The sequence below is a fragment of the Mycteria americana genome, unplaced genomic scaffold (assembly GCF_035582795.1).
Source record: "Mycteria americana isolate JAX WOST 10 ecotype Jacksonville Zoo and Gardens unplaced genomic scaffold, USCA_MyAme_1.0 Scaffold_42, whole genome shotgun sequence".
Classification (NCBI taxonomy): Eukaryota; Metazoa; Chordata; class Aves; order Ciconiiformes; family Ciconiidae; genus Mycteria; species Mycteria americana.
The window spans coordinates 1,607,868-1,630,189 of NW_027445629.1; the positions used below are offsets into that span (position 1 = coordinate 1,607,868).

The 22,322-nt window shown below is 50.8% G+C and overlaps 1 long non-coding RNA gene across 1 annotated transcript; it reads left to right on the forward strand.

Annotated features, from left to right (window-relative positions):
* The first annotated feature begins 2,562 nt into the window (after positions 1–2,562).
* Positions 2,563–19,260, forward strand: LOC142403706 (uncharacterized). The gene is made up of 3 exons (XR_012773681.1): positions 2,563–2,606; positions 2,853–2,936; positions 19,192–19,260. It is a non-coding gene; the product is annotated as an uncharacterized LOC142403706 (long non-coding RNA).
* Positions 19,261–22,322: the final 3,062 nt, after the last annotated feature.

Here is a 22,322-nt window from a genome sequence, read left to right on the forward strand (position 1 = left end):
GTGCTCCCCACGGGGTGAGCTGCTGTGCTGGCAGGATGGGGTTGCAAATCAGGGAGGAGACTTGTTTCTAGGAGGTGAAACGGGAGAGATGGCCCCAAGTATTTGCGAAATTCACTGGAAATTGGATTTACTGGGCACGCGTCACCCAGGCAAGGTCAGGGACGCTCACCTGGGCTTGCTGAACCCCTGTGCAAAAACTGCTGGGAGGATGCTGGGAGTGCCCGGGGCTCGGGGATGCTGAAGGTGCTGAAGTGCTGGGTTGCCAGAGCAGGTCCCTGTGACTGTCTCTAAAGGTGTCCTGTCCCTGTCCCTGTCCCCACAGGTGCCTTGTCCCTATCCCTGTCCCCAGTGTCACCCCTACAGGTGCCCCGTCCCCATCCCTTTCCCCACAGGCGCCTTGTCCCCACAGGTGCCCTGTCCTCACCCCTGTCCCAACCCCTGTCCTCCCTGTCCCCGTCACTGTCCTCAGTGTCCCCACTCGGCAGGTCCCCTGCCCGCCCTGCCCTCACTTCATCTGGTGCAGCCTCAACCACTCGCTGGTGCCGACGCGGGACGGGACCCTGCTGGGCTGCAGCTGCAGGGCCAGCAGCCACGTGCCGTCAACTTGGTCCACCTCCACGTCGCGGTGAGACCAGGGGACATCGGAGATCCCCCTGGGCACCCCACTGGGGAACCCATCACACCACAGGGGACCCCTCCGGCAGCCTCTCACCCCTCTGCCCCCCCTTCCACAGGTTCCCCCCCTCGGTCAGTGGCCTCAGTGCCTCCTGCCATTGCCTCTTCCTCTACTGCAGCCATGACATCAAGGGGCCACGGCTTTACCGGAGGGCTCGGTGGGGGTGGGAGAAGCAGCAATGGCACCGGTGCTGGTGGATGTGCCAGATGTGCCTGGGACATCCACAGTCAGTCCCGCCCTCTGTCCGCAGGTCTCCCTGGGCCACTGCCATGAGGATGAGAAGGGCATCTTTCCTCTTTCCAAAATGGGACGGCTACCTCTTGTTAGGGGACAGGGAGATGAACCCTGGGGACAGAGCCCAGAGACACAGTTTCCCCAGAACTCCAGCTTTATCTTTTTTCCTTAACTCCAGCTTTTCAGTGCCAGCTCAGTGTTTTGTGCTCCCTGCACAGCTCAGGGGCATCCCCTGTTTGCTGCACCACATCCCATGAGAGAGCCTCTCTTCTCTGCCCATCCCAGCCAGGCCTCTCGCATCTACAGCACAACAGACTCTCTAAATGCAACTCCAGTTTATGAGCTCGTTAGGGAAGAAAACAAACAAACACAGCAAACACGGGCTCCATCCCCTTTGTAGAGACTCGTCTCAGACGTAAAGTCACTCGTTCACCACTTAATCCATGGGGTTTCTAACTCACAGTTCACTAATTCACAACTCCCAACTTGCAACTCCTGCACCTGTGTACTGTTTTTTGCTGGGATAAATTTCCTCACAGTAGCTTGGATGGGGCTGTGTTTCGGGTTTGTGCTGAAAAGAGAGTGAGTTCTGCATTGCACTCTGTGATCCGGAAGTTAGTCTCTATGGTCCGGAAGTCCTCCAACAATGGTGGAGGACTTCCGGACCATAGAGACTACTTTTAGGACCCTAGAGGGCTTGGTTCCCTTGTGTCGTCTGTTACCCGGAAGTCAGTCTCTGTGGTTCTGAAGTCCTCCAGCTGTGCTGGAGGCTTTTGCTGTGATAGTTTTTTTTTTTTAAGTGGTGGATTTCAGTCTGAACCCCTTGTGTCCTGTATGTTTTTTTTGTTTGATTGTGGGTTTTTGGGCTGTAGGGTGTTTTTATTCGCTTTTCTGTGTGGTGGCTGTTTCAGTTGTGGGATGGGGTTGGGTTTGTGACAGCGTGTGTTGGGTTTCTTTCATATTTGTTTTCTTGGTTGTGTCCGTTTCTGTTTGTGATTGGTTTGGATGGGGTGGGTGGGGCTGCTGATGTCTGAGGGTGTTTGAGGAGGGGTGTGTGTTGCGGAGAATTTTTTGCATGTAATTTGCATAATTCATGAATTTGCATAATGAGAAGTCAGTGAGTATTCTACCTGGGAGTAATGACTGGTTACAATAACGTGTGGTGATGATTAGTCTCGTCAGGGATTACTTCCATTTATGGTAGAAATTCCTGTGTATATATGTGCTGTAAGAAAAAAATTAAAAATAACAAATCTGTTGCAGCAGTAGAAAATGGCACACTCCCTGGAGTAATCTTCTGTTAATTTTTTTTTAATGTGTTATTTGTATTATAGAATCCACCTGTAATTTAGTCAAGCACCGCGGATGGACCAGCAAGAACTCTTTTCTTTCTGCGTCTTCCTGTCAGCGGTTTGCTGGTGCTGTTGCGTTTAAAACCCTGTAGCTTTTGGGGAGGACTCTCCTGGCCTTGTCCTGCAGCGAGGAGGCCTTGACAGCGAAGCCGGGCTCTGGTCTCCATCTGTTCCACCACTCCTGCAGATGTTGGCATCTGGCCGACGGCGATGTCTTACTGACCACTTCTCCTTTCTTTGCCCCCAGCCGATATGAAGGTGACCCAGAAAAGCTTCAGCTTTGCCCGCAGTGCAGTTTGCCCTTTTACTTTGTGTCTGCTGCAGATGGCACCAAGGCAGTGAAGGTAAAACACAGCTGTTTGGCTCAGCATCCGTGAGACCCTGTACAGCCCAAGGACACGGAGACTGTGGCAGGCAGGGAGGGCAGGCAGTGGGCTGGTACATCTGTTTGGTACTTGTCAGGCCCTGGTAGCCATAGGTCATTGCAGAGGTTTGGGCTGTTTTTCTCTTGGGGTGTGGGAACAGTTTCCGTCTGTGACAGAAACCCAGCGCCCCTCACTTGGAGTGACAAGCATTCTCCTTCTCATCAGCTCTTCAGTGATGCTGTCAAACCGGCAGTTGCTTACAAACAGAATTCAGGAGATTCCATGGACAAGGTCATGCGAGATCTGGAGGTAAGAAAGGCTCTATGGTTGTTGTTGTTGTTGTTATTATTATTATTATTATTATTATTATTATTATTATTGTTATTGTTATTGTTGTTATTATTATTATTATTTTTTTCCTTTCATTATTTAATTTCCTTTCATTTCCTTTCATTTCCTTTCATTTTATTTCCTTTCATTTCCTTTCATTTCATTTTCATTTCATTGTTTCACTTCATATTTCATTTCATTCTTTCTTTTCATTTGATTTAATTTTCTGATTTCACGTATTTTTAATTTCATTTAATTTCCTTCATTCTTTTCATTTCGTTTAATTCTCTCATTTCATTTTATTTTCCTTCATTTGGGTCTCTCACTTCATTCTATCATTTCCTTTCATTCTTTCATTTCCTTTCGTTTCACGTCATTCTTTCATTTAATTTCACTTCATTTCATTTCATTTCATTTCATTTCATTTCATTTCATTTCATTTCATTCATTCAGTTAATTTCCTTGTTTCATTACATTTCATTCTTTCATTTAATTTAAATTCATTCTTCATTTCATTTCATTGCATTCTTTTATTCTGTTTCATTTAATTCTTTCATTTAATTTCATTTAATTCTATGTCATTTCTTTTCATTTTATTTTGTCATTTAATTTCATTCTTTCATTTCATTTAATTTCATTCTTTTATTTCATTTCATTTTGTCATTTAATTTCATTCTTTCATTTAATTTCATTCTTTCATTTAGCTTCATTTAATTCTTTCATTTCACTTCATTTAATTTCATTCTTTCATTTCATGTCAACAATTAATTTAATTTCATTTCATTTCATTTCAAATCTTAATTTCATTTCATTCTTTCATTAGATTCGTTCTATTTATTCTTTAATTTCATTTCATTTATTTCATTTAATTTCATTCTTTCACTTCCTTCTTTCATTTCAATCCTTCATTTAAAATCATTCCTTCATTTCATTTCATTTCATTTCATTCTTTATTTCACTTCATTTAATTATGTCAATCCATTTCATTTCATTTTACTCTTACATTTCATTTTGTTCATTTAATTTCACTTAATTTCATTCTTTAATTTCTTTTCAATCGTTTCATTTCATTTCATTTCATTTCATTTCATTTCATTTCATTTCATTCATTCATTTTATTTTATGAATTTATTTCAGTCCATTTCATGTATTATTTCACTTCATTCCATTTCATTCCATTTCATTCCATTTCATTTTATTCTTTTATTTATTGCATTCTTTAATTTCATTTCAATCTTTCATTTCAGTCTTTCATTTTTTTATGTCATTTCATGTAATTCTTTCATTTCATTTCATTCTTTGCATTTCATTTGATTGAATTCTTTAATTTCACTTATTTTTTTGTTACATTTCCTTGTTTGATTTAATTGCTTTCATTTCATATTATTTCATTATTTCATTTCAGTCCTTTTCATTTCATTCTTTCATGAGATTTCATTTCATTTTTTCAGTTCATTTAATTTCATTCTTTTATTTCATTGCCTTTTATAATTTCCTTTCATTTCATTTCATTTCTTCATTTAATTTGATTTTTTCATTTCATTAATTCATTTTATTCATGCGTTTTATTTCAATATTTCATCTCAGTGCATTTCATTTCAGTGCATTTTTTTATTTCATTTTTTCATTTACTTTTTTATTTCATTTTTGCACTTCATTTCTTCATTTCATTTCACTTCAGTTAATTCTTACTGAAATTTGATTTGATTTCATTTTTTAATTTCACTTAATCTTATCTTTCCTTTCCTTTCCTTTCCTTCCTTTCCTTTCCTTTCCTTTCCTTTCCTTTCCTTTCCTTTCCTTTCCTTTCCTTTCCTTTCCTTTCCTTTCCTTTCCTTTCCTTTTTCCTTTCCTTTCCTTTCCTTTCCTTTCCTTTCCTTTCCTTTCCTTTCCTTTCCTTTCCTTTCCTTTCCTTTCCTTCCCTTCCCTTCCCTTCCCTTCCCTTCCCTTCCCTTCCCTTCCCTTCCCTTCCCTTCCCTTCCCTTCCCTTCCCTTCCCTTCCCTTCCCTTCCCTTCCCTTCCCTTCCCTTCCCTTCCCTTCCCTTCCCTTCCCTTCCCTTCCCTTCCCTTCCCTTCCCTTCCCTTCCCTTCCCTTCCCTTCCCCCTTTGCCCTCTTGCCTGCATTGCATTTCTTAATTTCATTTCCTTGTTTCATTTCTTTCATTCGTTTTATTTCATTATTTCTTTATAGTGCAGTTAATTTCATGTTTTAATTTCTTTTCATTATTTCTTTTAATTTCATTTGATATAATTATTTCATTTCACTTAATTTTTTTCTTTCATTGAATTTCCTTCTATCATTTCATTGCATTCATTTCATTCTTTCACTTCATTTTATCTTTTTTCATTATTTCTTTTCATTGAATTGCATTTCATTTCATTCTTTCATTATATTTCATTTCATTACATTTCATACCAGTCTTCTGATTCATGTAATTTCATTTTATACTTTCTTTCATTATTTCATTTCATTTAATTTCATTCTTTGATTAAATTTCATTAATTTTATTTATTCGTCCCTTTCCCTTTCCCTTTCCCACCCTTGCCCTTGCCTTCTTCATTTAATTTCATTTCAATCTATCTTTTCATTTCATTTAATTATATTTCATTTCATTATTTCCTTTAATTTCATTCATGTCATGTTCATTTCATTACATGAAATAATTACATAATTACACAATGAAATGAAATAATGCAATAATGAAAGACTGAAATGCAACTATGAAATGAAATGAAATAATAATATAAAATCATGAAATAAAATTAAATGAAAGAATGAACTGAACTGAACTGAAAGAATGAAATAGAATAAATGAAATGATATGAAAGAATGAAATGAAATGAAATAATTCTTTTCTTATACTTTCATTGTTTCATTCTTTTATTTCATTATTTCATTTCATTATTTCATTTTTCATGTCATTCGTTCATTTAATTTAATTTAATTTCATGTCATTTCATTGCTTCATTTTATTTTATTTCATTTCATTCCTCCATTACATTCTTTCACTTCATTCTTTCATTTCATTTCATTGTTTCATTTAATTTCATTCTTTCATTTCTTTCATTCATTCATTCATTCCATTCTTTCATTTCATACTTTCATTTCTTGCATTATTTCATTTCATTGTTTCTTTTCATTTAATTTCATTTTTTCATTTCATTCATTGCATTTCATTTCATTTCAATACATTCCATTATTTCATTTCCTCTTTTCATTTCATTCTTTCATTTCGTTTCATTTCATTGTTTCATTTTGTTGAATTTCTTTTCATTTCATTTCATTCTTTCTCTGCATTCAGTCATTTCATTGTTTCATTTCATTCTTTCCTTTCATGAATACATTGCATTGCAAAAGTCCTTCCTCTCTGTAGTGTCCTGGTTTTGGCTGGGATAATTTTCTTCCTAGTAGCTGGTATAGTGCTGTGTTTTGGATTTTAGTATGAGAATAATATTGATAACACGCTGATGTTTTGGCTGTCGCTAAGCAGTGTTTACACTAGTCAAGGACTTTCTCAGCTTCCCATGCATTGCCAGGTGCGCAAGAAATGGGAGGGGGCACAGCCAGGATTGTTGATCCAAACTGACCAAGGGGCTATTCCATACCATATGATGTCATGCCCAGTATATAAACTGGGGGGAGCTGGCCGGGGGGTAGCGGTCGCTGCTTGGGGACTGGCTGGGTGTCGGTTGGTGGGTGGTGAGCAGTTGTATCGCTTTTTTGTTTTCTCTTTTCCCTCCCTTGATTTTTGTTCTTCTCTCTCTCTCTTGTTGTTTTCATTCTCATTACAATTCGTTATTATTATTACTATTATTTTGTTCCAATTACTAAACTGTTCTTATCTCAACCCACGAGTTTTCTTACTTTTGCTCTTCCGATTCTCTCCCCCATCCCACCAGGGGGGAGTGAGTGAGCGGCTGCGTGGTGCTTAGCTGCCGGCTGGGGCTAAACCACGACAGTCCTTTTTGGCGCCCAACGTGGGGCACGAAGGGTTTGAGATAATAACAGATTAACCAGAGCGTATTAAGGAATTTAGATCTGTTGGTAGTTGTTGGATGTGATATTGATCCATCTGTTCTTAGCATTGGTTTACCTGATCTGCACCATGCTCATTTTTTTGCTGTACATGTTAAAGATCGGTGTTGGTTTTTGCAGTTTGCTGTGCTCTGCTTTAATTGGTGATGTTTTGCCTGTGAGATTTGTTATTAAAACAGTGACCTTGGGTTTATTTTGGTATCTAAGTGCTGTACTGAAACCGTTATTGTATGTTGGGTATCACCTTATGGAGAAAATTCGCAATTTTACCTCTTCCTCTGAGAGGTTTTTTATGGAGGAAATGCAGAATTGTACCTTCACTACTTTCTTCTACAATGCTTCCTCCTTCATTACAGTAACTTTTCAGTATCTTGAACATCCTTGGGTAGTTAAGATAATTCTATTGGTATTACTTGGGTATACTGTTTTGATCTTGTCCAAGATTAGTAAGCAATTTAAGAATATCATCCAGAGATCTGCCCCAAGGCCGGATAGTTATGAGTGGCAGGGTGTGTGGGATAGCATGGGCAAATGCCTAAGTTATTGGGCACCTCCAGTGTTTTGGAACTTCACTCCTGAACAAGTGCAGAATCCTGAAAAATTAGTAGAATATTTGGAAAAAGTATGTCGTCACCCTGCCAATTCTAGAGAGACACAAATCACTGCAATGTGCTGGGGTCTGGCCCATGCCTACCGAGCCCTGTTCAACACTATCCAGAACCCTCAAGGATCTGGTGACAAAATGACAGGCACTGCGGCTACTGCAGCCCCCGCTGCGACAGGCACTGCGGCTGCTCCGATTCCCCCTGCAACAGGCACTGCGGCTGCTCCGATTCCCCCTGCGACAGGCACTGCAGCTGCTCCGATTACCCCTGTGACAGGCACTGCGGCTGCTCCGATTCCCCCTGCAACAGGTACTGCGGCTGCTCCGATTACCCCTGCAACAGGCACTGCGGCTGCTCCAATTCCCCCTGCGACAGGCACTGCGGCTGCTCCGGACAACTCTTACAAGCACTGCAGTCACACCAGTCCCCCCTGCGACAGATGATGCGATTCAACCAGGGAATCAACCCATGTCAGTATCAGTCGCCCCTATACATAAGAAGAAATCCTGGAAGCGAAAGTCAGCTCGTTTAGAAAGGGAAGATGAAAGAGCAGGGCCATCACAGGGAGAGGAAGAGGAAGAGGAAGAGGAAGAGGAAGAGGAAGAGGAAGAGGAAGAACTTGTAAACGAGACGGAAACCACCCGATCCCTATCCCTGAGTGAGCTGCGAGATATGCAAAAAGATTTCAGCCATCGTCCAGGCGAGCATATTGTCACCTGGCTGCTCTGATGCTGGGATAGTGGGGCCAGTAGCCTGGAATTAGAGGGTAAGGAAGCCAAGCAGCTGGGATCCATTTCTAGGGAAGGGGGCATTGACAAAGCGATTGGAAAAGGGGCACCAGCCCTCAGCCTCTGGAGGCAACTCCTGTCAGCTATGAAGGGAAGATATCCCTTCAAGGAAGATGTTGTATATCGCCCCGGGAAATGGACCACCATGGAGAGAGGTATCCAGTACCTGAGGGAATTAGCCGTGTTGGAAGTGATTTATGGTGACCTGGATGATGTGCGGTCACCCAAAGATCCAGATGAGGTCCAGTGCACACAACCTATGTGTGCACCGGCTTTCAGGAGGATTTGGACTATTTTCTTCCCTTTCTCAAAAACTTCTTCTGCTGTATTGCCTCACACAATTATGTCCTCAATATATTGCAGATGTTCTGGAGCTTTACCCTGTTCCAGTGCCGTCTGGATCAGTCCATGGCAAATGGCAGGTCTGTGTTTCCACCCCTGGGGCAATCGATTCCAAGTGTACTGGACGCCCCTCGAAGTGAAAGCAAACTGTGGCCTGCACTCTGCTGCCAAAGGGAGTGAGAAAAACGCATTAGCAATATCAGGTGTAGCATACCATTTGGCTGCTTTTGACTCCAGTTCGTACTGAAGTTCCAGCATGTCGGGCACGGCAGCACTCAGCGGCGGCGTGACTTCATTCAGGCCACGAGAGTCTGCTGTTAGTCTCCACTCTCCATTAGACTGTTGCACTGGCCATATGGGACTGTTAAAAGGTGAACGAGTCTTACTGATCATTTCTTGGCTCTCCAGTCGATGAATCAGCTTGTGGATAGGAATCGGGGAGACTCAGTGCGATATTGCCGCTGGTGCACCGTTGTGCTGGAGATAGGCACCTGTTGTTCTTTGACCCTCAGCAACCTCACAGCAGAAGGGTCCTCCAAGAGACCGGGCAAGGTGGACAGCTGTTTAATTTCCTCCATCTCCAAGGCAGCCGTACCAAAAGCCCACCAGTACCGTTTTGCATCCTTGAAATACCCTCTCCTGAGGTAGTCTATGCGAAGGATGCACGGAGCCTCTGGGCCAATCACAATGGGGGGCTTTTGCCACTCATTCCCAGTTAGGCTCACTTTGGCCTCCAATACAGTTAGCTGTTGGCATGCCCCTATCACTCCAGAAATACGGATAGATTCTGCCCCTGTATAGCTTGATGGCATTAGGGTACAGTGTGCACCAGTGTCCACTAAAGCGTTATACTTCTGTGGGTCTGATGTGCCAGCCATCGAATCCACACAGTTCAGTACACCCAGTTGTCCCTTTCCTCCTCCTGGCTGGAGGCAGGGCCCCTCTAGTCCTGGTCGTAGTATTCGTTAACCACTTCCTGTAAAGACGAGCCAGGAGTTTCTTCATTAAAATCAGGAGTAAGATCAGCCCTTTTACTCTGTCTGGGGAACTGCCCACTGGAAACTGGAGCACTAATCTTCCTGGAAGAACCCCCTTTGGTGATTGTTTTTCCTTGCGACTCACGTACCCGTGCCTCTAGGGTTGAGGTCGGTTTTCCATCCCATTTCCTCATATCCTCTCTGTGGTCACACAGGTAAAACCACAGGGTGCCCCATGGTGTGTACCCTCTATATCCTCTCCCTTGAGCAGAAGAATGAGCAGAAGATCCTCTCCCTTGAGCAGAAGATGCTGGCCCCGTTGTCCCAGCATCGGAGCAGCCAGGTGACAATGTGCTCACCTGGACGATGGCTGGAATCTTTTTGCATATCTCACAGCTCACTCAGGGATAGGGATCGGGTGGTTTCCCTCTCATGTATGAGTTCTTCCTCTTCCTCCTCCTCCCCTTGTGATGGCCTTGCTTTTTCATCAATCCTTTCTAAACGAGCTGACTTTCCTTCCAGGATTTCTTCTTGTGTATAGGGGTGACTGATACGGGCACAGGTTGGTTCCCTGGTTCAGCCACAGTGCCTGTCGCGGGGATTGGAGAAACGACAGTGCTTGTCATGGGGGGGGTTGGAGTAGCCACAGTGCCTGTCACAGGGGTTGGAGTAGCTGCAGTGACTGTCACTTTGTCGTCAGATCCAGAGACCTTCTCTTCCCCTTGAGGGTACTGAATAGTGTTGAACAGGGCTCGGTAGGCATGGGCCAGGCCCCAGCACAGTGCAGTGTCTCTCTAGAATTGCCAGGGTGACAGCATACTTCTTCCAAATATTTTACTCGTTTTTCAGGATACTGCACCTGTTCAGGAGTGAAGTTCCAAAACACTGGAGGTGCCCACCGCCCACCGCCCATACTATCCCACACACCCTGCCACTCATACCTTTCCAGCCTTGGGGCAGATCTCTGAATGGTATTCTCAAATAGTTGTTTAACCTTAAACAAGGCCTGAAACACATTCAGGAGACATAGCAGTAGGAACATGCTTGTATGAACAACCCAAGGATATTCAAAATTCTCAAGAGCTATTGTAATCAGCCTGGAGGAAAAGGGAAAGGTGAAGGAAGGGGTCTCCCCTGTAGAATGGTTCTGAGGAGAAGAGGTAAAAGGTGTAATTATTAATAGTTTCCGTGAGATGGCTCCCAAAGTATGGGGATGACAGCAGTGCTGAGTACAATTTCACGATCAAGAATTTTATCATACCATAAGCCAGCATTACACAGTACAGCAAAGCGATAACTTTAATCCACCTCCCAGAGGTGGCTGTCCTATGAGGTATTAAGCTAGCAGTGACATAAACAGCTGTACAATCCAGGTTCCTACGCTTGCCATATGACATACAAAGTCATCAGTGACATAAAAACAGCAGTATAAGCCTGGTTGCTGTGCCTTCCATGTAAGCTAGACAGCCACCCGTGACATCACAAGCACCTGCAGAAGCCGAGTCCCCTTGCGTGCCCTGTCAGTGATGAAGCAAGCAATGGTATAAAAACAGCTGCAAAAGCCATGGTCCTGCACCTGCCAAACAAGGTACACAGCCAAGAGTGACATCAAAAGAGCAGCAAAAGACAAGTTCCCGGTCTGCCATGTCAGCACCTCAGCCAACTGGGACAGCACAAGCACAACAGCATAAGCCTCGCTCCTGCACCTGCCTTATCAGCTAGACAGCCACCCGTAACAACTAAGCACCTGCAGAAGTGGGCCAGGACCACTGCCGAGAGAGATCTGGCAGGGTTGGGAGGGCTGAGTAGCACGCGGTGGTGGTAGCAAAAGGATAGCAAGGGCAGGGACGCGCCCGTGGGAGCACGAATCCTGAGAGATCCCTGGCTGCAGCCGCTGCCTTCAAGAAGAAGAGACTCTTCTTCTTGTGAAGAGCAACTGGGGAAACCCAGCGTACACCTGCATTTATCGAGTGCAGGTTCACGGGAAGATGGCAAAACCGGAAAGCCTCAACTGACAGCAGAGCAGAAAAGGAAGGACAAAAATGAAAAAGAAGAAAAGGGCGGGGGGAAGGCGAGGGAATAAATGATGTGGCAGTTCAGATCGGTGTAGAAGATTTGTCTCCAAAGTGAGACGCGCAAGAAGGTGGAGCGGGGGGTGGAGGGGAGGGTGGGAGTGCCCGCTGACATGCCTACCGGGCAGCCTGCAGGCGGGGCTGCGGTGCGACCAGCACTCCTTGGGACAGCTCTCGGGGGCTCCTGGGGCCGGGGGTTGGGAGCTCCTCCGTTACTTTCCCGATAGTGGGGCCGGAGGAGCGGATGGAACAATTTGGGCTAGCACCTTTGCGGCAACCCGGCTGTGCGTTTGTTGATTAACCCATACTTTCCATAAAATGGGTGTGGCGAGCCTGTCTGACTGGCCTGTCGGAAACCCCATTCCTCACCCCATCAACGTCCCCGTTCTAGAGCTCACTACTCTCTGCTGGGGCTCCGTTTGTGCCCGGGCGCGTGGCAGCCGTGTTGCCCCAGGGAAGCCCACAGGGCGTCCCCGCCCTGCTCAGCCCTGGGGAGCCCCATTGTGACGTCAGATCCGCCACTATGAGGTCAGAGCTGGCCGCCCGCACAGCCCTGTGGCGCGCGGGCAAGGAGCCCACAGCTGCCGTGTGGCTGTTGCCCTGGGCAGGCGCGCTCCTGCTGCGGGGGAAGCGTGGGGCTGCTGCCGGAGCTGCTTTTGCCTGGGCAGGCCACACTGCTGGGGCTGAGGGGGAAGAGCTGAGCGGGGAGCCTGCCTTTGGCCAGAGATGGCGAGGAGAAAGGCACCCCAGAGAAGACGCCAAAGGGCCTCAAATGGCTCCTTGGAGAACACGGCCGACCAACAGCCGGCAGGGGAGGCAGCGGGGCCGAGCCGCTGCCAAACGAGCAGGTATGAAGCAGGCTGCTCCTGCCCGGGGCGTCAGGTTGGGGTGGTAGCAGGGACGCGGCCTAACACGGCCAGTGGGGCGTGGAGCAGCATGGGGAAGCTGACAGAGGCTTCTGAAGAAGAGCCCGGTGGCTTGAGAAGCCCCCCCCTCCCCCTTCTGTGGGGAAGGGTCTCGGCTGAAAGCCTGGCTTGCTCTCCCGGCCAAAAGCCAGTGTGCAGCCTGGGCTTCTGGGGAGGCGGTAGCCTCGTGCTGCAGGGGTCGGAGCCCAGCCCTGCTGCACGGGGAGCTTTTGCTGCACGGGGAGGCCAAGCCCCTGGGGCCTGAGACTGGGCCCCTCTGGACGTTGAGGCGCGGTCCTGCCTGGCTGAGGGGAGCAGCTGTGCGGGGAGGAGAGGGGTCGGGAGACCGCCAGCGCCCAGGGAAGAGGTGGGCGGCCACGGTGGGGGACAGCAGCCTGTGCCTCCTCCGCGAACGGCCACCGAGAGGTGCCTGCCGAGGGGCAGGCTGGTGCCAGGGAGCAGGGAGGCATGGGGTGAGAATCGGGCTGCGCTGGCGGGTGGCCTTCCCGTGGCGGGGGACTGCTGCTGCCAGCTTGCTTCCTCTTCTCCCACTGCAGGCCTGTAAAGCAAAGGATGGGGAAAGTAGAGGGGGGGGCCCTGGAAGCAGCCCAGCTGTGCTGCCCTCTCTCGCTGCAGCTGGCACGTCCCCTGGGAAGCTTGCCCAGGACGACCGCTGGCAAGGGCCTCCGCTCACACAGCATGGCGACGGTGGGCAACCGGCATCTCTCTTTTCCCTCCCACAGGAGCCTCTGCACGGAGGTGGAGCTGGTGACACCCTTTTCGCAGTTCACTCCCAGCTCAGCCACTCAAGGGCTTGCAAAGTGGTGCAAGAAGGCCACAGAAACTGCAAGTAAGCTCAGCACTGCTGCTTGCTGTGAAGTCCTCGGGGGTGAAGTCGGAGAGCTGCACTGTGCCAGAGCTCTGGCCAAATGTCACAAGTGGCAGGAGAAGTGCAGGCTGCCCTGCTCTTCGCCCCAGGGAGGGAGTGCGTAGGGCTCGGTGCCCGCCTCCCTGCAGGGAGCCGAAAGACGCGTGGCTGGGCATCCTAGAGAAGAGACCTCAAGAGACAGGCCTAACTTTTCTCCGGTTTCTTTGCCCAGGGACAGTCTTCAGCCTTGCTGGCCAGCCGGCAGGTGCCCTTGCCTCCCTGTGGACACGTCTGCTGAGCACGTGCGTCTTCGCCGTGTACGTACTACGTGTTTCTGCTGCGGACAGGGGGAGAACGGAGATGTCTGAGGGCCAGTGCAAGCAAAGGGGAGAGCAGGGGGTGTTGCCCAGCCAGCTGCCCAGCGCTCCCGCTTGGCCGCCTATGCTCGGGCGCTGCTCGTGCTGTGGCCATTCCCAGGGAGAACCAAGAGCAAAGCCCCTCGGCAGTCTCACTCCCACGCACTTGCCGGAGGCCCAAACTTTGGCCGCGGTAGGACAAACTGCCGCATAGCCAGACGCTCGGGTGCAGAGCCACGCCTCCGCAGGGGAAAGGTTTTCCCCAGCTCTGGCAAGAGACCGCGCAGGTCTGGGCGGGCTCTGGGAGGAAAGCCAGGCAAGGCTCCTGCGCTTCCCAGCCGTGCGGAGAAACACCCCTAAGAGAGATCTGTGTGATCGCAAGTGAGAACAGGCCTGCTTTCTCAGCCAAAAGAGAGAGAGCAAGGTCCACACCAGAAAGACTCTGAAAAGCAGTCTTCATTTGCTTGACCTCCTTACTTCCTGCGATTATTTTTATTCCCTTTCGGAAGGCGCTCCTGGAGCCCTTCCTTTGCGGAAGAGCTGCCGGCAGTGTTGAACGGTGTGGAGAGACATTGTGTTCCTCCTGGGCCCTGCTCTGCCAGCTCTCTGTCAGCGGCAGGCTTCCAAAACGGTGGCTTTTTGGCCTGAAAACGGTAATCCACCTGTGAAGGGGTTTGCTCAGGAAGGACTTGGCTCACTGACAGCCACTGGACTCCCTCTTTTTCAGGCAAAGGATGGCCCCGCAGAGGAAGAGGTTCTTGAAAGTCATCTTCTTGTTGCTCCCAGTGGCTCTTGGTGAGTTTGCACGAGCAAGCATCTGAGCGCGACAGCCTGGCTGTGCCGGATGCCAGCTTTCCCTTTTGGCCCGTATGTGTGGGAACTCCCGTGGCCCAAGTGCTTCCTGCCTATGTCCTTGACTGGGACTTGCTTTCGGACTACCAGCACGAGCGGTAGTCTCCCAGCCGTGCTGCTGCTCTGGCCACTGGACCAAAAGGCTTGCTCAGTCTGCCAGTCTGCAAGAGAAGGGCGTATGTATTTCCAAGCCTTAACCGGGGATTCCCGGAGGGGCCGTGCAGGGGGACCAATGGAGAGGTACCTCTCCTAGCCCATGCAGCCTGGTCTCGGTGCTCACTGAAGCAGTGAGGGGAAATGGGGACGAGCTCTGGGGCACCGAGCACACCTGAAGGTCACGGCTGCGCAGCCCCCTGAAGCCTGGGGTGATGGCTCCCGGTCAGAGGCATGTCCTCTCTCTCTCTCTGCACCCCATGTTCCCCACCTCCTCAGCTAACCTGCTGCCCCACCCCCGAGGCAACAGGGAGGAGACAACGCGCCTGCAGGATCACTAGCAACCCTAGTCAAATAACTGTCTCTTGGTGATGTGAATTGCAGCTGGTGTTTACTGCGGGACCTCCCTGCCAGTGCGGACATTGCGGGCAAAGGGACTGATAGAGGTCGGTGACTCTTGTGGGACAGGCACCTCCTGCAAGGGAGCGTTGCTGACAGCGTGGCTGCATAAATCACGGGCTCTTCTGCTTCCACGCAGGGTGACCCAAAGAAGCAGCAGGGTTTGCCGTGCCTTCCTAGGGAAGCCTCTCCTGGGAAGCCCCGGCAGCTCCGGTAGTGGATACTCTAAGGGAGTGTTCTTCCCTTTCAGGAGCTGACATGCGCGTTTGCGGCAGAACCGGAGACCCTGAGGTAAGGGATGTTTCCCGAGCTGGAACTGGGTCTGTGCAGAAGCGTCAGCCGACCTCGTGCTACCTGCACTCGTTTTCCCAGCAGCCAGGGCTCCCGTACTTCCCTCCTGCCTTTGCCTTTTGCTCAGCCTGGTGAGGAAGGGAAGCACTCGCAAAGCAGGGAAAGCACACGTGTCTCTCCTCCTTGCTGAGCTCAGACGCTCCGCAGAGAGGATGGGCCGCTCTCTGACAAGACCCGCTTTCCTGTGCCTGCAGGAATGTGCACGCTTTGCTGGCAGAGCAGACCCAAAAGATGCAGCTTCTGCTGGAGGAGGTGGCTCAACTGAGGGCGCAGATCAGCAGTGCGAAGGTGACCGTGCATTTTGGGGAAGGAGGCGTGGCTGGGCAGAACCCCTGAGAAAGCACTCCTTGGCATTAGTGGTGGGCTCAGACTGCTGAGCGCAGCAAGCCAGCCTTTGCCAGAGCCTTGCTGGGTGAGCTTCTGCGCTGCGCAGGCCCTTCTCCGGGCCCAGTTTGATGGGGCCGCTTCAGGCAGCGGAGGACTCCCGACATCCTTCCCTTGGCGTGCCGGCTGCTCTGGCCGGGCCCCTGAGGCAGTGGAGAGACCCAGGCACGCTCACGGGGCCAGCCATGGCTGGCAGGGCCTGAGCCCGTCTCCCGGCTGACCTGGAGAGCGTGGAGGGTGGGGAGGAGGATGTGGGGACCCTTGTCAACCCACCTCGGGGCCGTGGCCATGGCCGTGGCCACAGATACCCTTCGTCAGTCCTCGTGGCTCATGCCAGCAGCAGAGAGTCTCTCAGCTCTGTGGACGAGGCTTGCCTCGCGTTTCTGACACTGACCCTTTGCCTCTCCGGGCGCTAGTAGCCACGCTGAACTGCCCGCTGATGTGGTCCTTTTCTGTGTTCGCTCATGGCTTTCCCAGGAAGTTCAGGAAGTGAACCAGGCCGTGTCCGAGATGGCTTCGGAAGTCTACGTCGAGATGTCTGACTGGGCCCTGAAAAGCTCCGGTACGGACGCAAGCAGCCCAGTCTCCTTGCCCTGCGCTTGTCTGTAGCACTCCCCAAAGGAGGCTGGGCTCCAGGCGCTGCTTTCCAAAGTGGGGGAGCTTAAATGCTTCACGGGGTCCAAGAGCAAGGCTGTGGCAGAGTGGCTGGCTCATCCTTTGCTGCCCACGCAGCAAGCCCTCAGCTTTGGTCTGCTGTCATTCACGTGGGCGCCTGCTGTCTCCCAGCACCCTCAGACCTTCTCCTCGCGGCCCTGTGAGAGAAGCAGTCAGCAGGCACCTGGGTGCCGTCATTGCCCTGTGCAGCTGGGCACCCCCACCGCGTGCTGACGAGGACAGGACTGACAGACGTGGAGCTGGCCGGCGGCGTCAGAAATAGTGTCTGAGCACCAGGTCCTCCTAGTCTGTGGCCTCTCGCAGTCATCTGCTCTCCCCTCCTTGCAGGTGCCACCATTGACACGCAGAGAACTTCCGAGACCTACGACGGCAAAGAGAACTGGAGCTGCTGGGTTTTACGGTTCTTTTGCACTGCCAACCCTCCTGATACTATTTTGCAGGTATCGTAGCAGAAATCATCAGTGCTGGTTTCCTTCTTTCCTTCCTTCCTGTGAAGTTGGGGACCGACCTCAGGGGCTCTCCCCTCAGTCCAGCGGCGTGGCTCAAGCCCACAGTGTTGATCACAGTTCCTGAAACCAAAGCTCGAACGCAGGGCTGGGCTTGCTAGAAATCAGTGGTTCCCCTCAGGAGGGGAACAGAGCTGAACTGAGCGGAACTGCTGCATCTTGCCCACGGTCCTCTGTCACAGCTGGGTGAAAGACTTTCTCCCTGGTGACCCCGTTTCCACGCTCATCCCTAACGGTGCCTTTGCGGGGGGGTGGGAGGAACAGTGCACTGCAGAGCCACTGGGCAGAGAGGTGTTTCTGTAAGGCCCTGACTCGGATGGTTTCATAACCGGTACTCTCCTCTGTTCTGTAATACTGAGCACCCCCTTTGTCAGGCAGGGAAGGCGGCCTCCTGCTCCTGTCCATTCCCTCACGCGTGCCTCATTCTCAAGCTGAAACAGACCCCACAGACACACCGGCGCCTATGCTTCAAGCTACATGAGCAGCTGTGTTGGCCTCAACGCTCTCTCACATGTCATTGCTCTCGCGTTCTGGTTGCAGCCGGATGTTTCCCCAGGAAACTGCTGGCCTTTACAAGGGCGTCGGGGCCAGGCGGTCATCAGGTTGCCAGCACGAGTCCATCTGACTGCCCTCACTGTGCAGCACACCTCCAAAGACGTCTCTCCGTTTGGGACCGACTTCAGCGCCCCCAGAGACATCGCCGTCTTTGTAAGTCTCTGCTGGGTGCTTCTGGCGGGGATCTGGCCCGGGGGGAAAGCCATGACAGGGACTTGCTTGCTTTTGCACACCCTCTGAGGTTCGTGTCCTGCTCTCTCCTGAGCGCTGCCGTGCCCTAGCGGGGTACTTCAAGGGCTCTAGACGCTTCATCCTTCTCAAGACTTACTTATTCTGGCCAAAGCACCTCAGGGTTCTTGACCAAAACTCAAGGCGGAGACTGAGCTCCACCCTAACCAGCTCTAGACTACTGCTAGAGCCCCAGGAGAGGCTGGGTAGATAACAGGGCTGATCCAGCGCGTACGTTCCCTCTTTGGCGGGCCGAGTCTGAGCTGCTCTCCTTGTGCTTTACCCCTGAGGGAGTGGATGCGGACGGGGAAGAGGAAGCTCTCCTTGGGACGTTCATGTATGACGTGGCAAAAGAGGCCATTCAGACCTTCCCGCTGAAGGTACGGTCCATGCACGGGAGCAAGATGCCAGGGAGCGGAAGAGCTTTGCCTGCACGTCCATGGGAGGAAGAGCGTGAATGCTTTCTCCCCGGGCACAGGGGCCCGGACCACCGCTGAGAGAGACCTGGCGGGGTTGGGAGGGCTGAGTAGCGCGCGGTGGCGGTAGCAAAAGGATAGCAAGGGCAGGGTCGCGCGCGTGGGAGCACGAGTCCTGAGAGATCCCTGGCTGCAGCCGCTGCCTTCAGCAGAGCCAGCTGCACACGCGGCCACCCCACCAAAGCAACGCCTTTGTGCCGTGGAGAAACAGGGACGCCTGGTGGCGAAAGCCATCGGGCAGCACCGTCGCTCCATCCTGTGGCCTGCTGGCAAGCTGGACAGTGCCCTCTCCTCCCCGCATAGCATGCCCCTTCTCTGCCGGTGCTCTCACGCCTGCCAGGAGGAAGGCAGGCAGAGCGGAGAGCGGGAGCATGGTGGGGTTGCACACCAGCTGCCCCACGCATAGGAGCACCTCCCCAGCCTCTCTGTTAGCAGGGAGCAAGCAGCAGAGGAAAAGGGGCAGAGGGAAGAGAGATGCAGCCCCAGCCGGGCTGGCATGCAGAGGATGCCAGCTGCCTTCCCCCTCCCCGTGTCCCCAGCCTCCCCAGCAGCCCCGGTACCAGCAGGGAGCCTCACGTGTCCACAGCTGCTCCCACCCACTTTTGGGAGCTTGTTCCTGAGCAGGAACAGGGCTGGCAGGGGGAGAGGCCTTGATTGCACTGTCACTCTTAACGCCTCCGCTTCCTTCTCCCGCTTTTCTTCACAGAACGCGCCGCTTCGCAGAGCCTTTTCATATATCAAGCTTCTTGTGAAGAGCAACTGGGGAAACCCAGCGTACACCTGCATTTATCGAGTGCAGGTTCACGGGAAGATGGCAAAACCGGAAAGCCTCAACTGTCAGCAGAGCAGAAAAGGAAGGACAAAAATGAAAAAGAAGAAAAGGGTGGGGGGAAGGCGAGGGAATAAATGATGTGGCAGTTCAGATCGGTGTAGAAGATTTGTCTCCAAAGTGAGACGCGCAAGAAGGTGGAGCGGGGGGTGGAGGGGAGGGTGGGAGTGCCCGCTGACATGCCTACCGGGCAGCCTGCAGGCGGGGCTGCGGTGCGACCAGCACTCCTTGGGACAGCTCTCGGGGGCTCCTGGGGCCATTGAACGTGCAGGTTCTGCAGCAGCTGTACACCCTTGCACAGATCCAATACAGCCTGAATGGCATTTCTCCCTCCCACGTCGTTAACTGCCTGCAAGAAATTTAGTGAGCATGGAGGGAAACTCTCAGACTCAGGCAGCAACCTGGATACATAGGATCATTTCACCAGACCTGAAAAACTGGAGGGTCCCTGTAGTTTCACACCAGATATCAAGCCTGGGAAATTCCTCTAGCATGACAATAACAAATGAGCACAAATCTCCTTGGTTATGAGAGGTACAGTACGATCCTCATGCCAAGCTGCCCTTCTACATTGGCATTACAGCTTCTAGTGTCTCCAGCATCTGTACAAACACATGCAGCATCTACCTACAGAGATGACCATTTCCATGTAAGAGACAACCCCACCCATCTGCCTGCTCCTGCCTCTCCTCCCGTCTTGCTGGCACACACATTTCTGCAGCACATTTCTGCTTGCTGGCACACACATTTTGGGGTGCTCCCCACGGGGTGAGCTGCTGTGCTGGCAGGATGGGGTTGCAAATCAGGGAGGAGACTTGTTTCTAGGAGGTGAAACGGGAGAGATGGCCCCAAGTATTTGCGAAATTCACTGGAAATTGGATTTACTGGGCACGCGTCACCCAGGCAAGGTCAGGGACGCTCACCTGGGCTTGCTGAACCCCTGTGCAAAAACTGCTGGGAGGATGCTGGGAGTGCCCGGGGCTCGGGGATGCTGAAGGTGCTGAAGTGCTGGGTTGCCAGAGCAGGTCCCTGTGACTGTCTCTAAAGGTGTCCTGTCCCTGTCCCTGTCCCCACAGGTGCCTTGTCCCTATCCCTGTCCCCAGTGTCACCCCTACAGGTGCCCCGTCCCCATCCCTTTCCCCACAGGCGCCTTGTCCCCACAGGTGCCCTGTCCTCACCCCTGTCCCAACCCCTGTCCTCCCTGTCCCCGTCACTGTCCTCAGTGTCCCCACTCGGCAGGTCCCCTGCCCGCCCTGCCCTCACTTCATCTGGTGCAGCCTCAACCACTCGCTGGTGCCGACGCGGGACGGGACCCTGCTGGGCTGCAGCTGCAGGGCCAGCAGCCACGTGCCGTCAACTTGGTCCACCTCCACGTCGCGGTGAGACCAGGGGACATCGGAGATCCCCCTGGGCACCCCACTGGGGAACCCATCACACCACAGGGGACCCCTCCGGCAGCCTCTCACCCCTCTGCCCCCCCTTCCACAGGTTCCCCCCCTCGGTCAGTGGCCTCAGTGCCTCCTGCCATTGCCTCTTCCTCTACTGCAGCCATGACATCAAGGGGCCACGGCTTTACCGGAGGGCTCGGTGGGGGTGGGAGAAGCAGCAATGGCACCGGTGCTGGTGGATGTGCCAGATGTGCCTGGGACATCCACAGTCAGTCCCGCCCTCTGTCCGCAGGTCTCCCTGGGCCACTGCCATGAGGATGAGAAGGGCATCTTTCCTCTTTCCAAAATGGGACGGCTACCTCTTGTTAGGGGACAGGGAGATGAACCCTGGGGACAGAGCCCAGAGACACAGTTTCCCCAGAACTCCAGCTTTATCTTTTTTCCTTAACTCCAGCTTTTCAGTGCCAGCTCAGTGTTTTGTGCTCCCTGCACAGCTCAGGGGCATCCCCTGTTTGCTGCACCACATCCCATGAGAGAGCCTCTCTTCTCTGCCCATCCCAGCCAGGCCTCTCGCATCTACAGCACAACAGACTCTCTAAATGCAACTCCAGTTTATGAGCTCGTTAGGGAAGAAAACAAACAAACACAGCAAACACGGGCTCCATCCCCTTTGTAGAGACTCGTCTCAGACGTAAAGTCACTCGTTCACCACTTAATCCATGGGGTTTCTAACTCACAGTTCACTAATTCACAACTCCCAACTTGCAACTCCTGCACCTGTGTACTGTTTTTTGCTGGGATAAATTTCCTCACAGTAGCTTGGATGGGGCTGTGTTTCGGGTTTGTGCTGAAAAGAGAGTGAGTTCTGCATTGCACTCTGTGATCCGGAAGTTAGTCTCTATGGTCCGGAAGTCCTCCAACAATGGTGGAGGACTTCCGGACCATAGAGACTACTTTTAGGACCCTAGAGGGCTTGGTTCCCTTGTGTCGTCTGTTACCCGGAAGTCAGTCTCTGTGGTTCTGAAGTCCTCCAGCTGTGCTGGAGGCTTTTGCTGTGATAGTTTTTTTTTTTTAAGTGGTGGATTTCAGTCTGAACCCCTTGTGTCCTGTATGTTTTTTTTGTTTGATTGTGGGTTTTTGGGCTGTAGGGTGTTTTTATTCGCTTTTCTGTGTGGTGGCTGTTTCAGTTGTGGGATGGGGTTGGGTTTGTGACAGCGTGTGTTGGGTTTCTTTCATATTTGTTTTCTTGGTTGTGTCCGTTTCTGTTTGTGATTGGTTTGGATGGGGTGGGTGGGGCTGCTGATGTCTGAGGGTGTTTGAGGAGGGGTGTGTGTTGCGGAGAATTTTTTGCATGTAATTTGCATAATTCATGAATTTGCATAATGAGAAGTCAGTGAGTATTCTACCTGGGAGTAATGACTGGTTACAATAACGTGTGGTGATGATTAGTCTCGTCAGGGATTACTTCCATTTATGGTAGAAATTCCTGTGTATATATGTGCTGTAAGAAAAAAATTAAAAATAACAAATCTGTTGCAGCAGTAGAAAATGGCACACTCCCTGGAGTAATCTTCTGTTAATTTTTTTTTAATGTGTTATTTGTATTATAGAATCCACCTG